Raw genomic sequence first — 8,793 nt, 5'->3', positions numbered from 1 at the left:
GACTATTTCACAGTCCAATAGATCCCATTGTCCAGAAGTGTTGCTTACGCTTCCTTTTATTGTAATCACATTGCTCTTAGCTATACCATCCCTTACTATTCTAAACAATTCCTCTCCCTTCTTGTTTACAATTTTTAGTGTAGCGGGGCAGTTACCCCGCTCCTGAAAAACAAGGAGAAAAGGTAGGCTGATTGGGAAGGCAGTTGCAGCTCGAGCCACACCCAGTTAGGAGACAGCTGGCCCTATAAAAGATTTGTGAGCCAGGAGCTGGGTCAGTCTTGCTCTAGTTTTGGAGAGAGATAAACCTAGCTGCTTGAAGGAGCAAAGGCTACCATGGACAGAACTGGGGCTGAGCTGTCAGGCCTGGTGACCTCCCAGGCTGCAGCCTGACAGGAAGGCCTAGAGAGGTACTGGACTGCAGGGAAAGGCAGCAGGTCCAACTCCCCACTTGCCAATGATGAGAGGCCATTACACTTCAGTCTGCCCCAGTGAACAGGGCAGTAGCCACTGAGGTGAGGTGGGCTTAGAGGGTTGGGGGTTCCCCTGGAAGGGGAGACCCAGACGGGGGGGGTCCTGTTGGGCCAGAACCCCAAGGTAAAGAGCACTGGGGTCTGGGAGGGATATGGGAGGGCCTGAGGCAGGTGAGCCACTGGCCAGCAGAGGGTGCTCTGAGTTGGAAGTTAGCTAATTGCCAGGGCAACCAGCAGGAGGTGCTGCACCAGTGAGTTCACTTTGCTACATTTATTTAATTGTAGGTAGTTGTATCCTGCCCTTCTCATTATTTAGCAAAGCTTTACATATATACTCCTCTTAATCTTTCCTGCATATATAAAATCTTAATATTTTTGTTGCTCTTCTCTAAATTCCCTGCAATTGGTCTACTCTATTATTTAAATGACTAGAGCTGAACTCTGTATTCAAGGTGGAGTCTTGCCAGCACCATAGAACTATTGTCTTTAGGGTTCTCTTCCTCTCAGCTCACCCAATTATTTGCTGCTTAACCCCCTTTTGATAAACAATCTTTGTTATAAAGTCACTCAGTTCTAATGGCAAGTGGCATTCTGCTCACTTGGGAGGTAGGAAAGAATGATGTGGGTTTTTTGGGTCTCTTTTTTTTTTTTTTTTAAGCTGGTAGATGGAAATAAAATCTGTCAAACTGAATCAGTTTGTCTATCTAGTCTCATATGCTGCAATGGCTAATAACTGATATTTTAGGAGAGAGTGATGCATGTTGTCAGTTATGAAATACTATAAAATCGCTTTCCTAGCTTGTCTCTTTGACCATGTCACCCCTCTCTTTCCATCCTCCTACTGGCTTCTCCCTTCTCTATTGCATCAAACATAAGCTGCTTGTCTTCACTTTCAAGGCCCTGCACAGCCTAGGTCAGTGGTTTTTCAAACTGCAGGTCATGATACTGTAATGTGTTGCAGAATGTAAGGCACTGGGTCATGGTGGCTCTGGTCAGCACCACTGATTGGGCCGTTAAAAGTCCCGTTGGTGGTGCTGCCTGGCTAAGGCAGGCTAGTTTCTACCTGTTCTGACACCGCGCTGCACCCGGAAGTGACCAGCAGCAGGCCCAGCTTCTAGGTGGGGCATGGGGCTCTGCGTGCTGCCCCTACCTTGAGCACTCACCACACTGAGTGCTTAATTAGGCCAAGTGAGCCCAATCAGACAATTAAATTGTGTGGCGGGAGCTACTTAGGAGAAGCTCACTTCTGAGGGAAGAAGAGAGGCTGGTACAAAGCCCAGGGGCTCCCAGCAGATAGGGGCTTCAAGGAAGTCTGCTGTAGTCACTTCCTGGAGGAAAGGAGGTTTATTTGGAGGTTAGAGGTAAGTAGCCTACAGCTACTTCTTGAGGAGGGAGCTGGGAGGCTGGCAAATACAGAGGGTGTGGGGAGAAGTCAGCCACTCAGGAAAGCTCAGGGAAAGTAGCTGGAAGGTCTAGGAGGGGAATAGACCTTCTCTGCTGATTAGAGGTCTGAGCTGGAACCTGGAGTAGGTGGGCCTGGGTTCCCCTATTGGCCATGGAGGAAACGACACCAGCAGGACAGTGAACTGAAAGACTGCTTGTGTCACTGCAGGAGTGGCTCAGTTAGGGCAGCAGGCATGAGGGCTGCCTGTCACTGTGGGTGAAAAGAGACTTTGAAAGAATATCCCAGAAGGGTAAATCATATGGTGACCTGGCTGGAGGGACAGTCGTAGCAACTCCTGGAGTGAGAGAGGGGCTGCAGACGGAGAGCAGTGGAGAAATGGGGTGCAACCACAGGAAGGGATGTCAGCCTTGCAGAGCTAATCCCCACAGTGGCCAGGAGGAGGTGCCATCTGGTGGTGTGTCGAGTGCCCTGTGACGCTAAGATTAGTTGTAATCAGTGATGAGCTGCCAAAATCTGAAAAAATGGTTCCTTCAGTCGCTCTGGGTCTTCAGCAGCACGTCCTTCCCTCGCTCCAGGTCTTCGGCGTCACTGAAGGACCTGCCACCGAATTGCCACCGAATACCCGGAGCGAGGGAAGGACCCGCTGCCAAAGACCCGGAGCGTCGCCAAGTGAGTAAAAATTAAAAAGGGATTCAAAGCCAGGGGAGCCTCCCCAGCCAGGAGCTCAGGTGGGCTGCATGTGGCCTGTGGGCCAGAGTTTGCCCACCCCTTTAACAACCGGTTCTAAACCAGCTTCAAAATTTAACAACCCGTTTGCGCGAACCGGTGCAAACTGGCTCTAGCTCACCACTGGTTGTAATCTAATGTAATTATGTCTCTTATCCATTATTTTACTGGAAGGTAGATTGTAACATCCTAACATAAGCTCTCAGATAACCAATTCTGAGGTTGCAGTGAGGACTAAGTGTAACCCACCCACCTTCTGGGCGTGGTGTTCTGTCCCATCTAGTGGCACCAAGGCCACCTAGAGAGATAAAATGAGTCTGCTCTGCGGCCTTAGCTAAGAGCCAGTTGGCTTTTAGCTCATTTGGTAGAGGGTCATGCACCAAGCTCCAGAGATCCCTGGGGTCTGTTGGCGTTACATAAGCAGTAGGAGCAGACAAACTCAACTTGTTTGCAGGCAAGTATCTCTAATGGCGGCGGGGAATACAGAAAATATTTGTCGAAATGGAATATTCTTCAAAGCTTTAATTGTGACAGCAGCAAGTAGGTCTTTAAGTTAGTCAGACTTCTCCCTACTTTCTGAGGGACACACTGAGACGACCTAATAGTGTGTCTCCACCTTCTGTTGCAATCTCTCAAATCTCTTCCCTCCCCCCCACAAAGGAGCCCAATTAAAAAATGTAGAACCACCCCCTTCCTAAAACCCTGAACTTTGAGTTTGTCAAAGTATACACATCCAGATGTGCTTATCCTTACAGTAGACCTATATAAAAACCCCAGATCTGAGCCATCGCAGACATTGAGGTATTTGAGATCTGGATCTGAATGTTGCTGTATGGGCTTTCCTTTGCCTTTTTAGGCACATAAGAAATCTCCAGTTTAAATTTGCCATAATGTGGCTCTGCTTTCTTCCCCCCCCCCTTGTTTTTTTGTTTTAATATGAAATGTTTAAATGTTTGAAACTAAACATTCTGTATAGGTCATGTGTTCTGGGCCAAGGCGTTCAAAGCACCACAGGCCTGGCAGGAGTACTCTGAAAAAACGAGGCTTACACACAACTGTGAGTTATTGGCTTTATTGAAGGTTAGTGACACACCCACAACGGGGACTCAAGCGTTGCAGTCACAGAGGCAGGGAACCCAGTACACCGGAGCTCTGCCTGGGATGGAGTCCAATGGAGGGGCAGACCGCCAGCATTAATAAGTACTACACAAAAACAGCTCATGAATCTAGAATTAGATACTTCCCAAAAGGGGATTTCTGCTACCAGGCAAAGGGCCATGCGAAGCAATTGTAACCGGCCAACGGTCGGTTCTAGCTGGGTTTCTATGTCCTACAATAACCTCTCAGCGTGAGAAAGCGGAAGTTCCCTAACTAGGCCGCAACAGTCTTCCACAGTCCCTTACAGTCATGCATGACGTTCTTCCTTTCAAGGATAATAGTACTCCTTCCTTGTTGTTAGTTATTTGGGGGAAATGTGTGTCAGCCTCTTCCCTGCTGCTTCCCTGCAGCCACACCCAGTGAGGCTCTTCCCAGACCTCACATCTTTTAAAAAAAAAAAAAATTCTCTTATAGTGCAAAGTAATAGTTGTTACATCCAAGTAAACACAGGAAGTGTGTCTCTGTGTGCGTGTGTGTGGGGGGGTGGCTGTTATACAGGAGAGCATAGACTGTGGAGTTGCACAACGGAAGACAGACTTGCCTAGCTGAAGTATGCTCTTCAGGACACCCAAACTAATCCACTAGAATGTCTTGTCCAATCTAATGTTTTTTAAAATCCATCCCTATAAGCACACATTAATTGACCATGTTTTCAACAGTGTCTTAAGATTGCTCTGGTCAATATATTTGATTTAGCAAAATGCTGAGATCAAGGAATTTCCCAGTGAACAGCCAACAATTTCTGTCTGAAATATGGTAACTTTATAAGAAAATAAGTAATTTAATTAGCACTTTGTTTATAGCAGACTAATAAATTCAGTTACTCCAGGAAGAAATCAAATTTAAAAAAAATACTTAAGTGGTGTATTGATTTCAAATAACCCTTTGTCTAGATCTTGGAAACCAATTAGGCTACAGGGCACCTGACCAAGGGCGTACTCAATATCTAAGAAATGTGCCTTCATCAAACAGCTGTCTTCTGTCTGACCAGTCTACAAAGTATGGGACCTATCCTGATCCCATTGGAGTAAATTGAGAATCTCTCCCCTTGATTTCAGTGACAGTAGGCTTCAGCCCTATGAATTATTTCTATTCATGATACTCGGATTTCTTCTGCAGGTAGTTCTTTTTTTTTTTTTTTTTTTTTTAAACCTCTGTATAGAATATTGAGGGAGTTAGAAAGGCAAACTATTTTCCGTTATTAATGGTATTCCAGTGTCCCTCCACAGATTTAATTAGGGTTACTCCTGCTTTACACTGATATCAGAATTGGTGCCTCTATTGTTATTTCTGAGACAACAACATAAATTGGTACCTTTTAATATAATATAATCCTTACTCTAATTCAGATATATTGTACTACCTTACTTCCACATCATTTAAACGAACTATCTGTCTCATTTTACTGTCACAGTAAAAGGGAATAGCTTTTGGGATTCAACCACTCAACCAGATCTCTTTGGAATTTTATTGTTAAATGGCACATCTAAATTATTGCGGCTAAGAAGGTTAGCTCTAAGCTCCTTTACTACTAAATTGACCAGGGGCCAGCTTCTTTAATTAGCATAGCTCCAATGCCTTCATTGATAAACATGGCTGACTTAACCTGGCTGACAGTCTGACCCCACTACCTTCATTAGGGGTTCGCCATTCAGTGCCCAATGGTGACAGTACAAACTCTTCACCCTTTTACTTTTCAGAGGCAAATGCCTCCTTTGTGGAGTGGGAGGTGTGACATGCACCCCATATTCGTCAGTGATATTATGATATAGTTATAGATATAGCATAATTATGCATTTTATTCAAGATAAGTCATGTGAGGGGTCACTGGGAAGTTATGATTTACTGAATATTATCCTATTTGTATGCATGTATCATTTTTCATCTGAAGTTATGAATATTGACTGTATAGCTGTATTTCAAATGTAGTTACACCTGAGTAATGCCTACTAGGCAACATGCTTTCAGTCAGATGGCTGGGAAGAGCCTATTCAGTGCAATGAACCATTAGAAAGAACAACAGGCCTTAGGAGAAGCTTATCTCCCACCTGGTGAGCCTTCCTGAGAATGCTCCAAATGCCCTATAAGTAATGGCTGCTATGACTTTACAAGGACATTTGATCAGATCGCATGTCTCTGGATGCCACCTTGGGATGTCAGTATTTTTCCACAAAGTGGTCTGGGAGCCAAGGGTTCCCACCATATGCAAAAACTATATTACACTTGGGGGTATGCTGTATGAGTATGTGCATGCAAAATTAATAAGTCATGCATATTTTAATACTTTTGTGCAGAAAAAAGCTGATGCTGAAATGTTGCTTCAGTTCCACCTTTTGCCCACCAGAGGGCACTGTGGTGACAGAGCACAGCAGCAGCTCCTGGCCAGTGGCTGAAGAGAGCCTGCCTTCTTCACAGTGCCTATCAGGCCGCGTCAGGACACAGACGGTTGGGGAGTCAGATGGGCTCATAAGGGCTAGTGCGGGAGGACAGACTGGGGCGGGGCTGAATGGGAGTGGAGGCACAGGGCCACAGGGGAGGGAGGTGCAGGGCCACTTTATGGTGGGGGAGGGGATACAGGAACTCATAGGGACGGGAATGGCTGGGTGGGACACATGTAGAGTCACATGGGGAGGGGTTCAGGACCAGATCAGGAGAGTGGGGGTGTAGGGACACCTATGGACGGGGTGCAAGGACACATGGGGGTGCAGGAACACATGGGGACAGGGCAGATGTGCCTGACTGAATGGGAGAGGCCAGGGGCCAGCCAGGGTCTGCATGGGGGAAGCTCCCTAACAATCCCTCCTCACTCCCCCATAAAAAACCCTGTTCCATACTTTTCACACCCATACTCAAAACAGCCCTCAAGTTCACACCCAGGTGCCTTCCCAGCAATCTACTTCCCTTTCCCTCACTCCTCCGTTACCCCAGACTCCCCCAAGCCTTTGCACTGCTTCTGAGGCGTGCAGGAAATACAGTTCTGTATTGTAATTTAAATGAATTATTACTCAGTTCTATGTTAATATGCCTAGTAAGGAATCTATTTGTCAAACATTTCCTGAATCTTTTTTTGTTGTCTGTATTGATTTGACCAGGGCAGGATGGTACTGCTCTGGGTTCCCAGACTGGGAAGCTGGTGGTTGGAGAGCCTGCGTGTAACTGCAGCTGGGTGTGTCCCTACCTGTATGAATACTGGTGAAAGTGCAGGCTGGAGGGCTTTGCAGATTGTCACAGCGGTGAGGGAGCCCAGGCTGGTGGGTCAGGGGGCTCAGTGGTATCCCAGTTCCCCAGGAAGAATTCATTAATTATCCAAGACGAATTAAAGTCTGCCATACATTACCAGAGAAATGCATTGGGGGACTAATATTTGGGACTAATATTCTAGATATGCTTAAACCTGTATAAAGTTACATTACAAGCCCCTGGAAACCATTTAGTTTAATATGGTAGACTTGAATAACCACCATTTTAGTTAGTGTTGCATTCCTTTTTTTTTCTTTCCCCTCTTGTATTGTAAACTCCTCAGGAAAGAGGCTGTGCCTTTTTTTATATTTGGAAAGCACCTGGCACAGGTAGGTGCTACCAAAAATAATTAAAATAATATAGGCATGATCAGTATATCCAGATCATAAAACAACAATCTTCCCAAATCATGTGCATTTGCACACGCATATGAGGGTTGTTCGGTTAGTGTCTAGCTTGACCTATTTAATGATATGCTAAGGCCCAATAGGTTTAAAAGAATCAGTAGTTTGATCTGTGATATTTCCTTGTCAGAAACCATTTTTCATCAGTACAGAACTTACGAGGACATGTGGTTGAAGTGAGTCCATTACCTAAAATCTGGAAAATGGAGAAGAATGAAAACTGAGTGGTAATCAAGTACCTTGGTAAGAAAGGCTTGCCCCAAAGGAAATCCATGAGGACATGGTGGCAATACTCGGGGATGATGACCTCTATATGCCAGAGTGTGTGTGGCTGCAGGGATTGCTGAGTTGAGGGAGAATCAGCAGTGCACTTGAGCGAAGGTGAGGATGCCTCAGAGGCAACCATACCAGCAAAAGTTGATCCAGTTCACAAGATGGTAATGAATGATGGAAGATCAACAGTCAGTCTCACAGCTGAGATAGTGGGCATCAGCATTAGGTCAGTGCATGCCATCCTATATGAAGACTTGGGCATGAGAAAGGTGTTAGTAAGATGAGTACCCAGAATTTGACTGCTGATCAGAAGTGTGTGACTTGACCTCTCCTGAGAACTTTTGGAACTTTTTGCTTCTGCAGGAGAGTGCATCACCCCAGACATCCCAGGTTGCACTGACCACAGCTACTGAATGTGGCTCAACTGCTTCCCCATGCAGCCTGTTCACCAGATTTGGCTCCTTGACACTCCTATGTGTGTCAAGATGAAGGAAGATCTTTGTGAGAAGAGTTGAAGAGTTTCTGGACATGCTGGACTCCTACAAGCCAGGCATAGCCACGCTGCAGCTGTGCTGGATCAAATGCATTAATGTCAATGGGGATTATACTAAAAAATGAACAATTGAACATGGACTGTTTTGTTTTTTTTTCTCTGTCAGGCTAGACACTTTGTTAATACTCCTTGTACAAGCATCATGCAATCTTCCGTCATTTTCCCTTTTGTTAATACAGTAAATCTCACTCATAGGTGTTGCTCCAAAACTTCACAAATGCAAAATAAATCTTCCTTAAAGTGAACCATAAAAGGAATAACAGCATTTTCCTTATTTAAGAAAAGTGCCCATTGAAGTAAAAGACTGCAGGGTGTGACTTCAAAATAGTATATTCAGTTACAAAATAGCAGAGCATGCTTATATCCAATCAACAGGTCCTCCATCTTTACTGCTAGTAACATAGAAGATTATGGTTTTCTGTTCTCTCACAATGGAGTTATTGCTTAACAGTGGTAATAGTTGGGAAAATACATTGGTCTTGTGGTGTGGCTGAGTGGTTGAAGCACAGTCAATCAGAGTAATACTGATGTAATATTTCAAATACATACAAGTGAAAAATATCA

At 45.1% G+C, this 8,793-nt stretch overlaps 1 long non-coding RNA gene across 2 annotated transcripts; it reads left to right on the top strand.

Moving 5' to 3' along the window:
• The first annotated feature begins 240 nt into the window (after positions 1-240).
• Positions 241-8,468, top strand: LOC119863558. 2 transcript variants are annotated; one of them, XR_005295641.2, is made up of 3 exons: positions 241-407; positions 2,451-2,544; positions 7,534-8,468. It is a non-coding gene; the product is annotated as an uncharacterized LOC119863558 (long non-coding RNA). The 2 variants fall into 2 exon arrangements; XR_005295640.2 differs by having other exon boundaries at positions 241-512.
• Positions 8,469-8,793: the final 325 nt, after the last annotated feature.

Source organism: Dermochelys coriacea, chromosome 11 (genome assembly GCF_009764565.3).
Source record: "Dermochelys coriacea isolate rDerCor1 chromosome 11, rDerCor1.pri.v4, whole genome shotgun sequence".
NCBI lineage: Eukaryota > Metazoa > Chordata > Testudines > Dermochelyidae > Dermochelys > Dermochelys coriacea.
The sequence above is the reverse complement of the archived record's forward strand: the minus strand, read 5'-3'. Positions and strand labels throughout refer to the sequence as shown.